Raw genomic sequence first — 21,213 nt, 5'->3', positions numbered from 1 at the left:
GAGCATGTGAATGTTTGATGTTACCCAGCAACTAGAGGTGAAGATAGTCAGGAAATACTTTGCCTGTTTGCACAATAGCTGTGTTTGATCTGCAGTAGGTTAACCCCACAGTCCCTTCAGGGGCAGATAAGATGAATGCACTTCAATAGCAGTCACTGGCATGGAATATCACTGCAGGTAAATCAGACCCCAGATGCCCTCCATCTCCTGTAATTCTTGCGTCAAAGTCTTCCTGCTTGGAGAAGAAACCATGGCAATGATGGTGGTCCAAATAGCTGGGCAACAGTGGTCCAAATAGCCATGCAACAATGGTCCAAATAGCCATCCAATGATGGTCCAAATAGTCATGCAGTGATGGTCCAAATAGCTGAGCAGTGATGGTCCAAATAACTGTGCAAAGAATAGGATTAGTGTTGCCCTGGCACACTGTGGAAGGGAGAATTGCAGCATGCATCCTGTATCTCATCTCCACCGTCAGTGCAAAATAATGTGTGTGTGTCATCAGCACGAAATTAGCCCTGGGTACATCTTCACACTGTCATGGAAGTCAACAACAAAGTCAACTGAGAAGATGAACGGGTGGGTTTTTAGCTGTTGGGAAAATCAATTAGGGAAAGTGATGAGCAGAAGCAGAACTCCCCCTGTACAGTGCCTTTATATCCCATTAAACAATCCTCTACGAAAGGGGCAGTATTTAAATGCAGATTTATTTATACAGAAGCAGAATGTGCCATCAGGTGCACGGTCAGGTTGGTCACACAAGGTAATTCCTTTTTCTTCATGTCTAAAAGGTGCAGTCAAGCCCTTAAGCAGGCAAGTGGAGAACACCTGGGCAAAGGTTAACCACGTTTTGTTATCACAACCCCATCTCCCTGTGCAGGTGGCCTCTCTGCCACCGTCCTGCAAATCAATTCCTCGGGAGCAAAGTATGAGCATTCCCAGCCTGTGACACTAAATGCAGCACAGAGGGGTTTTTTTTTTTTTTTGCCTGAAGGACGTTTCGAGGAAAATGTTTGAGTTTCACAGGGTGAGTGCACACAGGTATGGATGGCAGGCTTTCCCCTGTGAGACCTGGGTCTCAGCCAGCCCATTTTGGATATGGAGAGGACAAGTGACAAGGGATAAATCCGTCCCTTTTAGAAGCAGGGACTAGGAAGAGTAGCAAGAAACAGATTCCATCTCTTCTGGATCTTCTGCAAACACCTGTAGTGTTCTTGAAAGAGTAGCTTGACTTTCCAAACAGTAAAGTTAGTGAGCTAGAATCATAGGACCATTAAGGTCAGAAAAGATCTCAGTTCATCAAGTCCAACCACCAACCCTTTGCCACAATAACCATTAAACCTAGAAGTGGGCTGCAGGAAGCACCACTTCTGTTCAGACATTAGAGAGGTGAGATAAGAATTGAGGAAGGGGAGATGGAAGGTCAGTTCTCAGAAGACAAGAATATTTGGAGGTGGCAGAAGGAGCCTTCAAGGTTATAATGGTACAATGGCAAGGTGAGGAATGTCCCTTGGCATCAAGGTTTCTCAGGAGGCAGAGCACCCTGTGCCCTCATTTCCCCATGAAGCCCTACAGGACATTGCCCTGTAGCAATGTTTCATTCAGATCTCTCCTGGACTGGCACCACAGTCCTGCAGAGAGCTTGGCTGGAGAAACACAGCCCTGATCAGCCCAGCCATGGCCTCGTGGATGGAGGTGAGGTGGGGAGTGCTGCAGCCAGCAGGTTGGATATTAGGAACAATTTCTGTGCAAAAAGAGTGGTGATGCATTGGCACAGGCAGCCCAGGGAAGGTGGGATCACTGTCCCTGCAGGTGTTTCAGAGCCACAGGGATGTGGCACTGAGGGATGTGGTCAGTGGGCATGGTGGGGTGGGTCGGGGTTGAACTCAGGGATCTGAGAGGTTTTTTCCAGCCTGAATGATTCCATGATCTTGTGCAGGCGTCTTAATTGACACTGACATCTATTGCCACAAAGGATATCACAGCTGAGCTGGTGTGTCTGTGCTCTGGTCCATGGTGTGCCTATGTGGGTCTTGGTCCCACAGCCCAAGCTTTTAAACTTTTACTTGTTGGCATATTTTCCCACATTAAGTACACACCATTGGAAGTAATGAACTCATTTACAACCCTCAGCTCTTGCTACCAACCCGAGCTCAGGATAAATCCAGGTTCTCTTACAGGGGAAAAAACAGATGTGCATTAGAATAAATCCCATATTATCTCACCTATTGGCCTTCGTTACCAAAACTCTGTAAGTGTTGGAGATATTCATGGCCATGTTGAATTAGCGGGGCAATAAAATAAATATCTGTGTGTAAGTCAGGACTGAGGGCTGCCCTTCCAGCCTGGCAGAGCGTCAGACCAACTGCCTCCTCCCTGTCTGCCCGAGGTCTGCAGCTGGCCTTGCTCAAGAAACATGTGCTGGTTGACTACAACCACATGCTGTCAGCAGAAGGAGTACATCTGGTGTCTGCAGGAGGATGTTTAGAGGAGGGAAGCATCTTTTCCAATGAAAAGAAAACCAAAGAGACTGAGGACACCGACTCAGCTAGCTGCTGGGATGCAATGCATCCCACGACATCTGTGTGTCCTCCAGGGACCAAGGAAGGGTTTTTATCCCCTTTCCTCCTCTTTCTCCACACAAACCAGTGTCACACAGATGCAATGTACAGACAGGACAGGTCTTTGGTCCTGCTATTCCCCCCACAGTGCTCCAGGTTCAGGAGGACAAAGCAGGACCACCCCAAGGTGGTCGCAACCCAAATCACACTTCCAAAGAGATGACTTAGGATCACACTGTCGCTCTTTCGCCCAGAGGAGCTGCAGGTGCCCCATCTCAGGAGGTGCCCAAGGCCAGGTTGAGTGGGGTCCTAGGCATCCTGATCTGGGGGGCACCCAGCCCACAGCAGGGGGTTGGAACTGGATGGGTTTTAAGGTCCCTTCCAACCCAACCGTTCTATTTTTCAGTGATTCTATGATCTTTTTCACTATTTGGTGATTCCCTGAATGAAGGCAGATTAAGGAAGGAAAATCCAGCCTTCAATCAGTAATCGATGGCAAACAAAATAATTTCAAGCCTGCAACTCTTTTTGTGATGTACCTATCTGCCCACTGCTGGTCTGTGTTCAGATACTGAGAAAACATCAGGGCAGGCAGGTCAAGTCATCTCTGAACTAATTACTCAAAATGGCTGTATACTGTAGCATTTCCTAGATCCTAGATGTGATCCACTTCATAAAAAACGTGGGAAAAGACATATTTTTCATCCTGTGAAGCAAGGCTTCCCTGCCCGTGTGAGAAGCATGGGATGCCCCAGATACCAAAAGCCCAAGAGGAGAGGATGAAGATGAAGGCTAAGATCCAAAACCCAGGTGGGTTCTGCTGCTGGAGCTCCCATCCCATGCAGCACAGAGTGGGGGAAGGTCTGGGCTCATGGTGCCAACACACAGATCTCCCTTTATTGACAAAAACCATCGCCGACACAGTTCCCTCCAGGAGGACTTTCACCCACTCCAGCCTGTGCAAGGCTTTGACCACAGGAATATGACCGTGGAGGTGACATTTACATTTAAACACAGATAGAGACACAATCAAACCCTTTATAGACTTGCACCGGTCCAGTTAATATTAAACAACACCTTTAGGTGATATCTCCCCGTTTCTCCAGTCCGAGAGGAACCGACCACATTCTTCTCATAGCTTGTTTGCAGGTAGCTGAAACAAAATCTCCTGCCACAGCCCTGACCTGCATCCCCGAACAAAGCATCCCTTATTCAGTGAATAAGCAAAAGGGAACATCGGTTTTCAGATTATCTGCATCCCAGCGATCCCTCGGACGGGGACATGGGGATGGAAGGTCTCTGTTTGGTGACCCAACAACAGGGGCTTTATCACCAGGCAGGGATGAAAGGCCCATCACAGCTGCTGGCTCAGCCCGTCCGTGACAGAGCGTGTTTGCACAAACAATGCTGAAATTAAAGCCCCGGAGTTCAAAACCTCATTGTCTGAAAAAACCCTTCATGAATCCACCCCATTCCTTTTCTAATAAAAAAGTGATGCGTTTTTTCTTCCTGCTGCAATATAAGGTAGTTCTGCGTTAATGCTGGTCAAACAAATGTTGGTTAAATGGGTTTTTGATGGATGAAGTAAAGTGTGTGTGGGGTGCCCATGAACTGGCTGAGGGCTGGGCACAGAGAGTGGTGGTGAATGGAGTTCCATCCAGTTGGTGATGAGTGGTGCTCCCCAGGGGTCGGTGCTGGGGCCTGTCCTCTTCAATATCTTTACTGATGACACGATGAGGGCACTGAGTGCACCCTCAATACGTTTGCAGATGACACCAAGTGCCAGGTCCTGTGCTTTGGCCACAACAACTCAATTCAATGCTACAGCTGTGGGACGGTGTCTGGAAACTGCAGGAGGAAAAGGAGCTGGAGCTTATCTGACCTATCAGGATCTGAATGTAAGATATGGGAAAGACAAAGTCATCCTCACAGAGCTAGCCAGGCTCATGGAGGAGACTCTGAGCAGAGCAGAGTGGTCAGAATCAGAACTGCTTTTCCCAAAAGCAAAATGAGTCAAAGGTCAGAGCTTCCCTGCGTGCTGCCCATCCCTCTCTGGAGCAGCTCAAGATTTCTGGCCCCAAATCTTCCAAGGAGATTTTTCCCAGACGATTCATCATGTCATGTAAAGAGCTGAGGCCACCCAGCTCTTCCCAGTGCTCCATTTGTGGTCTCTCATCACCAAAGTGCCATGCTCACAACCCATATGGGTTTATGTCTCTTTTAAAGCCCAGGGTCCAGAGTGATCTCCCAAAAGAAATCTAAGCAGGGTGTGAAATAACAGGAGGATGCAAAGAGCCCGGACAAAGCAGGGATGTCATTCTGCACACCAAGCTGTACCAGTAGAGCTCCTGCTACTTCCTCATGGTCACCAGCAAGAAAATGGACCCATTGGACTGGCTGCACTGGTTGGGCCAGGATTAGCTCCAAAAGCTTCTTGTCCCTGGGCTCCCATGGTGCCAGGGCAGGGCAAAACCCAAATGAACTTCAGTAATAAGCAAACAAATCCCTAATGATGCAGGAGGGGCAGGGCTGGGTGCACAGCTGGGCAGAGCAGAGATGACTTCTCAACCTGTGGTCAGACCAGGGTTGGGTGCAGCATCATCACAGCATCCTGTATTCCTAATGCAGGAGCATGGGCTGCACCCTGGCTGCAGGGTAAGACGGTGTCCTATTAATTGATTCTGCCAACCTCAAAAGTTGAAAAGTATTTTGCCTTCATCCTCTGGACTGCAAAATGCATCCTCCTCCTCTCCAACCATGGAGCAGAGAGCTGATTCATTTAGTTAAAACAGATTAAAATAGCTCAAGGATCCCCACGTTCAGTGCAGCAATGTTGGGGACAAGCAAGAGGACACTGAAGGCATGTTCCATAAATTGTGCCAGTAAGTCCAAACCATCTCCCCAGCAAGGTTTGGACTCACTCAAAAGATAGTGGGGCCCATTTAAAAGTCCTCCCTTCAATCCAGTTTTTTAACTCCTCCAAAGAGCCCATTTGGATCTATTTCATAAACTGTCTCACAGCAGATGGTGCATCCCAGCTCAGATGTGCAGCTGCTCACAATCCCAGCAGCACAGGAACCTGTTGGTCTCGTCTCTCCTCCACCTTTCTGCTCCACCACATCCAGTCTCTGCATAAAGCATCCCAGCCTCCTCACCTTCTGAAAGCATGATGAGGGCAGAGAAAGGCCTTCAGCACCTCCCAACATCCTCCTGGGGTCAGACTGCCTGGACTTCTGTTGGTTCCATTTTCAGCTTCCCCTCTTTTCCCTGCTCTTTTTCCTGCTCTGGATACTCCGCAGCGTTTCCAATGCTTTAAACACACTTTTTTTATCCTCTCCTTGAGAATCCTCCAATTCAGGAGCGCCTGCATTCCATGGCTGGGCACCCCAAGTCCCATTTGGGATGAACAGCCACCACCAGAGCGCTGTGAACCATGGGTTCACCAAAGCAAATCCTCATTCTGACTGGTACAACTCCTCTTTTCGGGGCAGATTTCCCCCCTCAGTTTGCAGGACAGGTTGGAGAGGCCATTGCAAATTTGCTTTGAACGTGAAGTAGCGTCTGGGGTGGAAAGGTTACAACAAAGACACTTCCAGGATTTACACTTAACAAGACCAGCAGCCACCAACAAGCTGTGCCGGGTAGTGCTGCTGTAATGAGGAAAGCAAATATTATGTTACATAGGCGTAATGAGCTGCTGCTGCTTTGCAACACTGGGCGCATCCAGAGAAAAGCCTCCTTAAATACTTGGGATTACACTGAGCAGCACTGGGGTGAGAGGAATAATATCTGGGGAGGGGAGGGGGGAAACACACCCCACATAACAGCATCTGTGTGCTGGGTGGGAAGCAGAGAGCAGCCGGCATCTCCCAGCCACAGATGGTTCCCATCAAGAGGATTTTTTTTCTCGTTAATCCCAAAACAAGCTTGAGCTGTATTTTTATTTCAGAGTTAAGTGAAGGAAGAAAAGAAACTCCGGCGTGACCCCTTGTTTTTCTGGCCTCCCTCCCTGCTTGGCCTCTGCTCTGAGCAAGCAGAGAAAATTCATTTCTTGTTAGGGCAGGTTCAAACAGAGACCCTGAGACCGACAGCTCCTGGGTGGTTCCTCCAGCTCTTCCTGACCTGCAAATTTATCCTGTTAAAGCTGAAAAGGAGGGTAAAAATCCACCTCACTCCTCACTTTGTTACTAATCTTAGCCAGAAGAGAGAACCTGAAAGAAGTATTGGCTTTGGAGCAAGCATGAGATATTCTTTAGCGTGTCCCAGGACAGGTCTGTAAGGGCAGCCAAGGGTTGTGGTTTGTGGCACACCTCTCCAAAGATCCACGTGCTATGGTTAATGTCATTCCTCTCCATGAGGAGCTCTGGGCCATCTGAAGGGGTTCAGGGGGAGCAAGGCCAGGCGACATCCTCATGGGGTAACACCTCTGGTCCATGGTCCCTGCAACTCTAGGTGATGGTGTTGTGCCCTTGACAACCCAAGGGGCTTAATTAATAGGAATTCATCTTCAGACAGATCTTCTGTCCATGGCATTTGCACCATCATCACCATCATCACTGCTCCTGATGAAGCTGGACGTCCTCCCCTCCCTCACCTGCACCTCCCTGCAGTGACTCACAACAGCATCAGATCGAGACTGGGCAATGTGAGGAGGAAAGCATTCCATCCATCCTCTCCTGTGCCTCAGGGACACGTCAGAGGGCACTGAAGACATGTCAGAGGGGTGGGGATGTCAAGGTAAGCTCTTCTTTTGGACAGGGAGGTACAGAGATAGGTGATCTGGTCTGGGAGTTGCTGCCCAGTGTGGGAACAGGTTACCAACCAACCAACCAGCCAAAGTAGGACCTGCCCTCCAGGACATGTGCTTCTGGCTGAGAAGAGCCAGGGGTAGGTTTACAGAAAGGGATTTAGAGATGAAGAGGATGGCTAAAGCCAGCACTGATGTCTTGCTTTGGGGTGTACAAAGAATGTTGGTGCAGAGCTTGTAGAACGAGGGAGCGTGGCTGCACAAATCACAGATCTCAGCACAGACATCAGGAGACAATTATTCCATACAAGGATAAAAATAAGTGTTTTCTGCAGCAAACAGCCCTACTGAAAACGCTGCCAAGCTCTCCAGTCTGTGCCCACCCACTGCAAATCCTGCTGGAAAATTACGGAGAAACATGCATTTGTTTGTCAGGATGAGGTGGTCTGTTCTCCTGGAGATCTGCAATATCCGTGGTCATCCTGGAAAAGATACATTAATGGTCATCCTATTACAGATATTTTCTCACCATGCTGCAGGTTGTGGGGACGATGCTCTGACCTTTCTGCTTTTGGTGTTCGTGCCTGGCTAAATCACTCTGTTAATTAAGCTAGAGCTTAATTAATGACCTAGTTGGGAACTCCAGAGTGTCTTACCTGCAGGTGAAGCCTCCAGATGTACCCAAGGATAACTATCCTTTCAACAGCATCTCTGCAGCATTTGTCTTGCACCATGGCTATAGTAGTGCATTGTATTTTTGATGCAATTGGACTACATTTAGAGCAAGGGATGCCCTGGGGATGTGGTACAGTGAGCCAAAACCAAGACCAACTGTGGCCACTGAGGTTTCTTGCCATGTCAATTCTCCAGTGCCTCTATGGGTCATGTTCAAGGGTTGGGCTCATATTTGAGCCCAATGGGTCGTTTATATCTTCTCTCTCTCCCCATCCAGTTTTGCAAAGCTTGGAGATGGCTACTGCCCCATAGTTGTGGCTGAAATTGGTCACAGGCCCCCAAAGTGGGTTGGATGGGACAAAGATGCAGAAAGTGAGCCCACCTAAGCCTCGTTCTCTCTCTGCAGGAGAGGCAGGAAGGCTGCATGGCACTGCACCACTGCCCATCTCCGACCATGAGAGATTACAGCACGTCCTGAGCAGAAGGATTGTAGGAGTCAATCCCATGTAAGCCTTTCTATTTAAAGGAATAAACTACCCAGGAAAAGCAGGCTAAGATTAGAAACTCACAGGATTTCCTCAAGTTCCAGTCACTGGGGGATGGTTCATGCTTCTCCCAATGCTCGAAGCCTGCGCCCCAGCAGAGCTAAGCACAGATTATGTGCTGCTCCATCTCAGAGCCAAAGCCCACGTTCAAAGCTAGTTTAATGCAGCTCCTTCTCTTTCTAAACCCTCTTTGGCATTGCTTGGTTGGCAGATAGTTTTTCGTGCAGGAGTGTATTGGCTTTGCTGCAGAGGCACAAGGAGGGGATGCTTCCTATGAAACGCATGCAATAAGCATCTCCTTGTAGTGTACAAAATGCTTTTTGTTTCCTGTGATGTGCTGGGGATTTGGCACTCAGTTCTGTTCTGAAACCAAAATAATAATAACAACAACAACAATAATAATAAATTAAACCAGGGATTTAGATTTAAAAGAAAAACAACAAACCATAATGCGCTTTGTGCCTTACTGGTTACAGATTGGGCAGTTGTTTGGAGTTCAGGTTTGGTTCCTGGCTCTGCTGCTCTCTCCAGCCTGGAAGAAACTCCAGCCTAAAGGATCTCCCTTTATCTTAGAGCAGAAAAGGTCAAACATAAAAACTGAACCTTGGTAAGCATGATGCAGGTGTGCATGCAAGGGCAAATCCAACCAAATAACAAGTTCTGAAGGAAACCATTTTGGCCAATAAAAATAAGTCATGACAACAGATTGCTCTCACTTCTGTTTTAGGGTGCAGCAGTCCCACCCCAAAACAGGGACAGGAGGATTTGAGAGGTGCTGCAGCCTCCCTGGGGATGCTCAACCCTGTGGTGCTTCCCCAGTAAAACAAAACAAACACCAAAGAGCTCTGAGATGACGCACTGCGCCTTTCCCATCCCAGCACCACAGCAGGGAGGGAGGCAATGCTGGTGGTTGCTTTTTCCAGGCATATTCATGCAGGAGGAGCGTGACTCATCCCCTCCATGGGAGTGCTCCATCCCTTTTCTCCTCCTGGAGTTGTCCAAGTGTCCAACAAGGAGAAGATGTGAGTACTGAGCAGAGATCTCCTGCGGCCCCAGCCATCAGCAGCTGGGATGTGCCTCTGTAGTACCCAGGTGCCCTCCCAGCTGCCATGTGTGTGTTTTAGAAAGGAGGAAGGGTGAAATAATGGAGCAGCAGGGACTTTTGCAAGACATTTGGATGAGTGGACATTAAGGGAAAGGCATCTTGTGTATAAACTGTCCTGTTGATGGTGATAAATTGTCCCTAGGTGCAGCCAGGGCTGGGCAGGACACACAGTGAGGGGCCTTGATGCACTCAGAAAGCTTCAGCTCATCTGAGCTGTGAACAGTTGTATATTAGGTAAAATTTCTTCTCCAAAAGAGTGGTCAGGCACTGGCACAGGCTGCCCAGGGAGCTGGGGGAGTTATTGCCAGGTGGTCCATGACTCTTGGGTGGACACATTTTGGGGTAAGCGTGTAGCCCTCACTCAGGATGGCTGCAATCACCCTCCCTCTGCCTCCATCTCTCCTCTGAGACAAGCAAAAAACCCAAAAGCAGGACCTGCATCTCACTGTGCTCACACTACACTACAGCAGCTCCTAATGTGACCCAAGACCTTAACTCCAAGTGCTGCACAACTGCAATCAATCTTCCCCATTTTACAATGCTGATAAAGGTCTAGGATAGCCTAGGTGTCAAGCCTTGATTTCTCAAGGGGAGCATAAAAGGCAGAGTCTGAAACTTGCTTGGATGTGATGATCTCGAAGGTCCCTTCCAACCAAAGTGCTTCTATGATTCGGTGAAAGGAAATCTAGGAAAGCTGAAGGTGGGAAGGAAGAGTCTGAAGGTGAACCTCATTTGCAGCACAGTGTCAATGAGGTCACCAATGTAAGCACACCAACAGCAGCCAAGTGAGCAGGATGGCCCTGCCTTGAGCTAAGCCCAGTTTGCAGCCCTAGCCACAATTTGTGCTGGCTGGGACATGTCTGACTTAATGCTGGAGGGATATATTCAGCAGGAGACACCTTCCACATGAGTCCACAGGGTTGAAGCATGCCTGAGCTATGTTGAAATTAAAATCCTGTGTTGCAACCATACAAAATTCAGGGCCTTCCATGGTTTCATCAGATGTTTTCAGTGAGTTTCATCAAAGGCTCAACAGGAATTTGGGATTGTGGGTGCAGGCTTCAGTTGCAGCAGAGCATGCAGCCTCACCCAGAGGCTGCTGGGCTCCTCCTGGAGTGAGTGAGTCCCTTGCTGCCATGAACAGACCTTCTGATGCGATGCTCAGAGTCCTCCTCCTGCTTAGCCATCACCCAAGCTTGTCCAAATTCTGCAAAAGTTGCCTCAAAGTGACATTTTCCCCCTAGGTGTGTTTATTGCCTCTTCCCTCTACGATTCCCGGTGTATTTATGGGCAGTAATGCCTCATCCTTTGCCTTTCTAGACTAAAAAAATGCTCATTTGGCAATGGAGAGCCTTCAGAAAGCCATGGAAATGTAACAGTAGACAAGGAGAAGGCTGAGTTCTTAACAACTATTTTGCCTTTGTCTTTTCTGATAACTGCTTACCACACAGCCCTCAAATGTTTGGTTTGGCAGGAGGGAATTGGAGGAGCAACATCCCTCCCACACCTATTTTTAAGAAGGGTACAAAACCAGGAACTACCAACCTGTCAGTCTCACTTCTGTGCTGGGAAGATCATGGAGCAGAGCCTCCTGTGAAGTGATGCCATGGCACATGGAAGGCAGGGAGGTGATATGGGAAAACCAGGATGGCTTCACCGAGGGCAAATAGAGCCATAGAGTCACAGAATCACAGAATGGCCCAGGTTGGAAGGGACCTCAAGGATCATGAAGCTCCAACCCCCTACCACATGCAGGGCCACCAACCTCCACATTTCATAGCAGCCCAGGCTGCCCAGGGCCCCATCCATCCTGGCCTTGATCACCACCAGGAATGGACAGGGCATCCACAGCCTCTCTGGGCAGCTGTTCCAGCACCTCACCACTCTGAATAAAGAACTTAATTCCCCCTGACATCCAACCTCAATCTTCCCTCCTTTAACTTCCAACCATTTCCCCTTGTCCTGCTGTTATCTACCTTTTCAAAGAGTTGATTCCCCTCCTGTTTGTAGGCTAAGAGTTTGCACTTCTTTTTAGAAATGCTGCAGGAGCGCTCTTGCAGAACCAAAGTCGCAGTGCAAGGGATGAGCTGTCTGCAAGAGAGCAGCCCCTCTAGGGTACAGCTTCACAGCCTTTGGCCTTCTCTGGAGGGAAGAGCTGTCGAAACACTGGAAAGTATTACACAGCATGGGGCAGCAACTCCTCTGGCATCACTCCGACCTTAAGATCAGCTCAGGCAAGTCTTCTCTCTAGAGAATCATAGAATCACAGAATCATTGCAGTTGGAAAAGCCTCCCCAGTCACAGCCCACCCCACCATGCCCACTGACTGGTCCCTCAGTGCCACGTTCCCATGGTTCTGGAACACCCCCAGAGATGGTGACCCCCCCCCCAGTCCCTGGGCAGCTGTGCCACTACATCACCACGCTTTGGAGAAGGAATTTTCCCTCCTATCCAAACTGAGATCCCCTGTGATGCTGCCCAGGAGATAATTTCCTATGGGAACAGAGAGTTCTTATTGCAGGCCCAGCCCTACCGAGGAGAAAAGGCTGCAGGTATGACAGGGACAGGTCCCCATCCCCTGGGAAGCCAGCTGGCATGCATTGTATTCATCAATTCTGCAAAATGCACCACTTTGCTCCCCCAGCATCCCGTGCAGGTACAGATTGAATGTCAGTGGAAAATAAATCCCTTTAACAAGCGTGCTGGGATGGATCAGCTGACAGGGTTTGCTCCAGTAAATCTCGTGGTCACACAACCCCCAGTGTGCAGCAGTGGCTGTCAACCTTTTCCATTTATAGGACAGAACAGGAGCCAAGAGGATGGAAATAAAGTGTTTGCAAGCAAAAGGCCATGGGGTTTAGAGGAGGAACAGCAATCCCCATGGACACAGGCTGTGGCTGCAGGGAGGCTGGCAGGGTGGGAACTCGGACATGAAACAAAGCTCATGGAGCATTCCTGCATGTGTCTGATTCATCTTCTGCACTGAGGTCAGGGGCAGGGCTCTGGGCACAAGGAGAAGAGTGCTGGGGCTGAAATCACCTCCCCACGTGCCCAGTGCATTTCCAGCCCCACATCTCCTTGTGCAGAAGCAGAAAGCCAGCCCCAGGACGAATCACTCGGATAAAGCAGAACCTCCCTCAAAAGCAAGACCCTGAGCTGCTCATCCTCAGGATGCCTGGCAGATCACCTGCTGACAGGCTGTGCTTATCCTGACAGGCTCTAATTGCTCTGTCCTGGTTGTATATGGGGTGAAACATGGTTTCAGCTGCTGCTTGTAATGCAGGCGGGTATCAGGGAGGGCTGAGCTGCTCTGCAGGGGGTTCCTAACCTCCAGCAACTGCAAAATAAATACAAAAGGGGATCTGCTCCCACACCTGATATTTCACTTAAAATGCCCATTCCCTGAGCATGAAATGTTTCATGTCAAACCTGTTGGTGTTTTTTATCAGGTTGATTGGTACGTTTTGTTGGCATTTGCATGGACACCAATGAGTCTGAAGGCTGCCATTGCACAGTCAGGGCTTGTACATTCAAACAGCATTTGCTCTCCAGCCAGGTCAGATCATAGAATCAAAGAACACCCCAAGCTGGCAGGGACCCAAAGGTATCACTGAGCCCAACCCCTGGACCCACACAGCATTCCCAAACCTAACTCTATATCAGAGCAATGTCCCAGCCTCATTTTTCCCTCCCAGGAATGAAGAGGGTTCAGAGCATCCTCAGGTCAATGGGACAGTGAAAAGATGTGAGATGATAGGTGATGACTTTTAGTTGCACCAGGAGAGGTTCAGGTTGGATATTATGGAAAAATCATTCTCCAAAGGAGTGGAGATGCACTGGCACAGGTTGCCCAGCGAGTGGTAGGGTCACTCCCTGGAGGTGGTCCAGAACTGTAGGGATGTGGCACTGAGGGATATGGTCAGTGAGCATGGGGAGGTGGGTTGGTGATGTTAGCAGTCTTTTCATAGAACCACTGAATGGTTTGAGTTGGAAGGGACCCCTAAAAGCCATCTGGTCCCACTCTCTGCAGTGCACAGGGACACCCACAGCTCCATCAGTGCTCACAGCCCCATCCCCTGACCTTGGGTGTCTGCAGGGATGGTGCACCAGCACCTCTCTGGGCAACCTGTGCCAGTGAACCTGTTTCAGGTTTTCCAACCTTAATGATACCACGATTCTATGATTATAAGACTGCCCTCTGCAAGAGGATGGGATCCTGCTGCTGCTTCCAATGCCAGAGAAGGGAACGGGCTCCCTCTCCCTGTCCTCCTGCAGAATAGCAGCATGAACCAAAGCTTTTAAAACTAAACCTGAAAAAGAAATATGGGATGGCTCTGGGCAGCCTGGTCTGGTGATTGGCGACCCTGCACATAGCAGGAGGTTGAAACTAGATGATCATTGTGGTCCTTTTCAACCCAGGCCATTCTATGATTCTATGATTTCCTGGCATGCAGGTTGGGCACCCATTCGATGCTGGACTATTTAGGATTCTCAGCATCTGGAGGGGGCGTTGGTAGCTTGGGGTGGGCTCTGGGCTCATCTGATAGACCACAGGGCACAGTCTGCAGCAGGCAGCCCAACACCATGGGGGAAAGTTCTGCTGGATTCCCACCAGCCCAGGGCTTACAAGGAGAGCGCTGCGACCCTGCTGTGCTGCCCTCAAACCTGCAACCTCATTCTCCCCAGCACTGAATCATAGAATCATAGAATTATTCAGGTTGGAAAAGACCTTATAGATCATCAAGTCTAACCACGACCCAACCATAATACCCTAACTCTAACAGCCCTCTGCTAAATCATGTCCCAGAAGACAAGATGAGGATGTTCTGCTGCACAAAGCAGCTGCTGCTGCATCTCCTGTGCTGTCTTTGTATCCAGGATGAAGCCAAGGTGAGGGCAGAAGGAGAAGGGATGGGAAGAAGGACGTGAATATTTCATGCTGCAGAGATGGAATGGCTCATTCTTACTGTCTGTAGTACCAGTCAAAGACAAGCAAATTAAGTAAAACAAATAAGTCATAACCACTTGGTCACTGGAGAAAAAAAATAAAAATAAAAAGAGCTCAGGAAAGACCTCCATGAGGTCTGAGAGGGCACCAGGAGGGGTCAGATCTCATGGAGCTGACAGGGGAGGGCTGGGGAGGGTGAGGGAAAGGCTGGGCAGTGGAGGGAGCCCCAAGGCCATGCCATGAGGATGGGACTCTGTAGGTTCAGAGCTGTGCATGGGAACCCCGTGGGCTACAACAGCAGTGCCACTGATGGCACTGGGCAGTGAATCTGCCCCAGGCTGCTTGCTGCCTGTCACCCGCATGGCAATGGGGTCTGTATGAATAACTTGATCTGTCCTCCCAGCTCTCTGTTAGCATCTGCATCTCCTCCAGCCTCATCTCCTCTGTCCTTGCTATTTTTAAATCTATTTCCGCTCCTCTCTCCTTCTTCAATGCAGCCTTTTCCATACGCTTCACTGACACTTCTAGTCCGGAAAATCCTCCTAAATATAATTATTCTCCCATTTGTCAGCCCTGCCAGGGATGAGAGGAAGCTTGGAGCAGAAGGACTGTGCAGTTTTTCTGGTTTTCCATCATTTTGGATGCATGGGAAGATGCTGTCCACCAGCACACACAACAAGAAGTGTGTTCCCAGGGCAGGATCTGGGGTATGGGACTGAGGCTGGGACAGGCAAGAGGAACCTCAATAGTCATAATGGCTGGGGGGGGCTTTTGCCTTGATTCAACCCCAAGGGCAGCGAGGGGGTGGGTGGCATTAGGATACATTTTCTGCCTATCTGGAGCACTGAGATTCTTCAGCTAACAGGAAAACACAGGTCGTAAGGTCCTACAGAACCACACCATGCTGCCGTGACGTCTCCTTGCTTCTCCAACACCTGATGTCCACAAAGCCTTATTTACATCAACTCTACACCATCCCCCTGCCCAGTGACCCACCTTCAATGCACATACAATCATGGGAGATCCAGGAACCAGTGAACTGCTCGATGCAAAGGTATGTGGTGAATTAATGGCAGAGCCTGGAGGTGATCCATTACACATCCCGCAGTTTATGAACTTGCCTCCAGCAGGTCCTATTATTCCATTAGCTGGAATTAGGGAGAAAACCATTGTTAAATTCATTGAGACAGACCTTTACACAGTGAATAAATTTGAGGTTTGTTTGGAAAGTGGAGATAAACATGAAGAAAAAGTACTATGCAGCCTTGATGACTGTTCTTTTTTATATTTGCTTTGTCTGAAAATTATACTTCAGGCTCCATTTAGCCCCTTTTTAGACTGGAAGATTAGGGAAACAACACAGAACCCATGTTTCATTCAAAGTAAGTATAGTGGCTTTCCTTTTTGCTACAAAACTACCAAACAAACAATAAGTTTGATCTCCTGAAGTGCCCCAGGGTAAAAAACTCCACTCCTCCCAAAACAGTGCTCGTATCACTAGAGAAGGTTTGTGCAGCTGTTCCACCATCAGCGGAGATTTCTAGCTCATGGTTCTTCCCACCATGAGCTGTGCAGGGTCGTGATGTCCTATGGATGCTGCCATCACCACTGATGCCACTGAAACATCACTGGGGTGTCCCTCTGGTTTGCAGAGGAGGGTGAAAAAAAACAGCTTCATCCACACCTAGCATCCCATACCCAGCAGCATCCAGCTGCTCATCTCTGGAGATGCTCACCAGACTTGCACCAAACCAGTATCTTCCAGGAAACCCAACACAGATTCAGCCACCCATGTGCCCAAGCATGGGGCTGGCCCTGTTCTAGGGAGCCCCATTTTGTGATCTTGGTGATCCCATCGGTGGCTTCCCAGACAAAGGGATGCTGGTCACACCAGTTTGTTTTAGTGAGGTTTGGATTAAGAGCTTCCCATCAACTTTGCAGTGCAGACTGGAAACGTGAGCCCCCAGCACTCATGCACTGCCCCATCAGTCTCTTCTCACTGCTGCATCCTCACCTTTATTTCTCACTCCACCTCAGCTCCTGCTCTGCAAGGTACATCCCAATTCCCACTGAATTCGGTGCTTGGAATGAATCAAGCTCAGGAGACTTCCCCACCACTGAGGCCAGCTTTGCCCCTCAAATCACTTTCAGCAATTATTCCCATGGGGAAAAATCCAGATGTTTCACAGAATCATAGAATCACCATGGTTGGAAAAGACCTCCAAGACCATCCAGTCCAACCATCCACCACCACCATTTTCCCACTGAACCGTGTCCCTTAGCACAACATCTACATGGTTCTTGAACATATACAGGGATGGTGACTCAGCTTCATGCCAAGAGGTTCCCATCCCTTGGGAGTGACCCATGTATTGAAGGAGAGGTGGAGAAATGTTTTTTCCTCTAACTCCTGGCATCGTGTCCAGCTGAAGAATGGGAAAGGGCTAAGAAAAAAAAAACACAAAACACAACCTTGAGAAGTTGAAAAATAAAACAAGCAGGAATAAAAACGGGAGAGAAAATGATGGGGGATTCCTGAAAAAAAAAAAAAAAAACTTGGCTTGGAAATGAGGCACTACTTTGCACATCCAGCATGGCTTTGGAAACTGAAGGCAATGGTACTGCTGGGTACCAAAGACCGTCACCAACAGATAGTGGAGACATCAGAAGTTTCGGGTTTGAGCGTTTCCCTTTAAATGAAGTGCAGCTCTTGGTCCGTGTCCTGACCTACTCGAGGCTCCGGAGCTGCCTTGCATTCTTTGCTGCTGCTTCTCTATGTTCGGGCAGCGAATGAGCTTGAAATAAACCCCAGCTGGATGGGGCTGAGCCAGAACCACACAGGAGAGGAGGAGGGCGGGTCTGAGAGGCTTCAATCCACATTTATCTTTTAACCACATCATTCTCCTCGGATTCAAACCGAGGAGTAATTACAGGGGGATATGAGACTTGTCCTGGAAGCCAACAGAGTCCAGAAGTGCAAACAGTTTAGAAAGACGGGCTCCATTTGTGCACGGCTGGCAAATACCCAGTGTTCTCCTGGAGGTGATTAGGGGTGAGACAACGGTCCCCATTCATCACCTCCTCCTACTGTACCTCTCCCCTGCCTGCCTGGCCACCTCTGCTCCATGCTGAACAAGAGACCTTGTGTGCAAAACCCGAGTCCATCAGCGCCAACGCCTCCTCTGGGCTTTGAAACAGCTTTGCATGCCACGGGTGCAATGTAAGAGAGGTTTCATTTGCTGTGCATTGGCCAGGAGAATGAGCTGTGCTGCTCAGAGGTGGAGGTGAAGGGGGTCGAAGCAAAGCTGGGCATTCACATTGGAGAAGGGGCATTGATCGTGGTCCTGTGGTGCTGCAGAACACAAAGCAGGAGTCTGTCCCTGCCTGGGGTTTATGCAGACTGACCAGAAGTGGGAGAGAAGATGAGATGCAGAAGCTTCTCCATGACTGTCAGAGACCACACAGCCTGCCAGATCCATGGATGGATGGAGGAGATGCCTCTGTGACTCCCTATAGAGAGCTCAGCATCCTTTTGGAGTAGGGATGCAGCACAGACCAGCACAGGTTTCACAGCACAGGACACCTAGCTTCTGCTCTGCCCCAGCCTTGCACTCCAGGCCTCAGTTTCCCCAGCCCTTGAGATAATCAGCCTCACTTAACTTTACAAAACCCAGAAATCTGCAGCTGCAGACCTTGCTGTGTGATGAGTCAGATGTTCCAGCTCACAGCTGCTAAGCCCCATGTGGCTGCAGCCATGGGCTGCATTTGTCACTCTTCCTGCAGCCACAAGTATTCGAGTGCCTGAGAGCCCCATGACCTTCTGGACCCATTTGGGAAGATGGGAAACCTTCTTAGGTTCAAGGCTTCTGTAAGCAACAGAGCTCCATCTCCATTGGTATGTTACAAATGAATATAACCCCTGGCCTCTGCACTGAAATAGGGAAGGAGAGAAAAGCCAGGGTGTATTTCCCTGCAGTGACCAAACTGCCTGTCAGCGTCCACAGCAGCTAATGAACTCTAGGAACAGCTACTTGCCAAGGCTCGTGCTGCCAGGACAGCTGAGCACAACAAGGTTTGGCCACGTGTCTTGCAAGATGTGCTGCATCCAATGGCCAGAGGGCGGTTGACAAAGGAAAAGCAAATAAGTGTTTGCATTTGGATGCATTTCTGTGCTTTCAGCAAAGGCTGCAAGCAGCTGGGGTTAATTCTAAGATGGGAAGCAGAGAAAGGTTCACTGGATGATCAGCAGCATTCCTCCCTGCAAGTCATAAAGGAAGGAAAATGGAAATCTTGCCGTGGCTTCTGCTTCTAAATTTAACGCAGTTCTCCCCAAGGCACAAACGCAGCTCTGCACCACCAGCAGCACCAACCCTGGAGCTCTGCTAGGATGCAGATCTGACCCTGGAAAAATCATTAACGTGGAGGTGCAGCCACTTCACATTCCCATTCCCATTCACAGATGACACTCGCCGATGTCGGTCTGCAAGAATGCGTCAGGGTTGCATCATGTGGGCTCCTTGAATTTTCCAGCAATCCTGCCCACTGCTGCTTTTCAGCCAGGCTTTCCCTTCAGATCTGTACAGCAGCTCTCTGTCAGTGTGTTTTCAACAGGTATAGACATAGTTTGTCTACTGAAGAATAGTATGCCTTGGAGAAGAGAAGGCTGCAGGGAGACCTCATTGTGGCCTTCCAATACTTGAAGGGAGTGGATAAACAGGAGGGGGAACGGCTGTTTGTGAGGGTGGATGGTGATAAGACAAGGGGGAATGGCTTTAAAGTGAGACAGGAGAGGTTTAGGTTGGATATGAGGAGGAAGTTTTTGAGCCAGAGGGTGGTGAGGCACTGGAACAGGTTGCCCAAGGAGGCTGTGGATGCCCCATCCCTGCAGGCATTCAAGGCCAGGCTGGATGTGGCTCTGGGCAGCCTGGGCTGCTGGTTGGCGACCTGCACACAGCAGGGGGTTGGAACTGGATGAGCATTGTGCTCCTTTGCAACCCAGCCCATTCTGTGATTCTATGATGACAGAGAGAAATGCATTGCTAAATGCATTAAATACTATGCAATGCTACGCATCCATCACATGCTGCAAACTGACTTCAAAAATATTACTGAAGATGCAGAAAGCACTAAGAAGCTCAGAAATTCTAACTCAGCTGGGCAACCCTCATTGACACCAAACACTGTTTGGATGCAGGGAGCACAGATGCTCCATTCAGCACTGATGCTTGTTCAATCCACCACCATTCGGTTCTTCACCTCCACAACTGCCACCAGGCTCTTCATCTGGCTGAATTTGGACCCAGCCCCACGTCCAGGTGAAGGGACCCCACTGGCTGGGAGTTAGGAGAAGGTTCTGCCCCACAGGGCACAGCCCTGAGCTGACAGAGCTCAGGGAGCATTGGAAAACTGCTCTTGACCACAGCATTTGGGTGGTGCTGTATGGAGCCAGGAGTTGGGCTCAGTGGTCGTTGGGTGTCCCTTCCAACTGCAGATATCCCGTGGCTTTATCCTGTGGTGTGACATTTGATGTGGGTGCATAATGTCACTGCAAGCAAAGCTGCGGCAGCTCAGATCTAAGGGCTTGGTTTGGGTCCCACCAGATCAGCATGGGGTGGTCACTGGGGACATGGCAGGAGCTGGAGTCCCCCTTCCCCTGCTGTATCAGTCTGGGCAGCTCGTCCATTGTTTGCGTAAGAGCAGAAAAGACAAAGAGACTGCCAAGACCCCTCCTAAACATCCCTCTGCTTACATATCCGCAGCACGTGGGCGACGAGCAGCGTACGTGCTGTTTGTTCCTGTTGGACCTCTGCCCAGTGCAGGGGCTGCCGAGCCCTGAGTGTGTCTTTCCTTGGATTCATCCCTCCCCTCCTGCTTAGAGCCCCCAAAAGTGCACAACACAGCCCCAGCCCTGCCCTGCATTCATCCCCCCATCCCATCACCATCCCTGGTGTCAGAGTTCTGCAGTTCAGCTAACCCAATGTCTAACAAACCAGTCACTTCCAGGGACAACAGTAAGATTGGTGGGGCCCAAACCAGGCTGCCTTTGTGACGGTGACACACGCAGTTGTGCAAATTGCCTGCTCACACATGTGCACACGTGTGCGTGCACTAAGCCCGCCCCAGCGCTGTGCTGGAAGCTGCAGATTGGCTGGCAGAAGATTTGTCTCCAAGCAGGGTCAGCTTTAGGGGCGTTTCTCTTCCAGAAGAAATGGTTTTCTTTTACATCCCATTTCCTCCTAAGAGGCCTGAAGTGTTGCTGCACTGCAGGGGAGGGGAGGGCAGTGTGGGGCTGTACTTTGACAGCTTCAGCCCAATTTGAAGCTGAGGCACAGAGGTTGAAGCCTTCCCATTCCTTCTTGAAAACAGGCAGCCAGGAGCAGCCGAGCAGGAACTATAACACTGCAGCAGATGGGTGCTGTCAATGGGGAAACTGAGGCCACAGCACCCCAAAGCATTGATCTCACCTGCCTCCTGCAGCTGAGAGGTGGCCCTGGTGTTTGTAGGGCTGATGCAGCTGACAATTGCTTGCTTGCTTCTTTTTGGTTAGTTTTCTTGTAGAAGGGAGGGATGAGGAGCACAAACAGCTGAAAAGGGAAAGGAAGTTCTGTTGGGAACTGGAAGAAGCAGCCCAA

General features: G+C 49.6%; 2 long non-coding RNA genes across 8 annotated transcripts in view; one reads left to right on the top strand and one right to left on the bottom strand.

The window, feature by feature from the left end:
- The first annotated feature begins 1,604 nt into the window (after positions 1–1,604).
- Positions 1,605–3,837, top strand: LOC149920374 (uncharacterized). Its single transcript, XR_016463540.1, has 3 exons — positions 1,605–1,695; positions 3,204–3,371; positions 3,700–3,837. It is a non-coding gene; the product is annotated as an uncharacterized LOC149920374 (long non-coding RNA).
- Positions 3,838–4,042: 205 nt separating this feature from the next.
- Positions 4,043–21,213, bottom strand: part of LOC149920373 (uncharacterized) — a 24,912-nt gene continuing 7,741 nt past the window's right edge. For 4 of the 7 annotated variants that reach the window (XR_016463534.1, XR_016463533.1, XR_016463539.1 and 1 more), the window contains 2 exons: positions 21,046–21,165; positions 4,043–15,729 (listed from right to left, as the gene is read on the bottom strand). This is a non-coding gene — a long non-coding RNA (uncharacterized LOC149920373). The remainder of the gene's footprint in view (positions 15,730–21,045; positions 21,166–21,213) is intronic. The other 3 variants (XR_016463537.1, XR_016463536.1, XR_016463535.1) reach the window with 2 other exon arrangements.

This window comes from Phasianus colchicus, chromosome 1, assembly GCF_987193195.1.
Source record: "Phasianus colchicus chromosome 1, bPhaCol1.hap1.1, whole genome shotgun sequence".
Classification (NCBI taxonomy): Eukaryota; Metazoa; Chordata; class Aves; order Galliformes; family Phasianidae; genus Phasianus; species Phasianus colchicus.
Note: the sequence above shows the minus strand (reverse complement) of the source record. Positions and strands in the feature narration are given on the sequence as shown.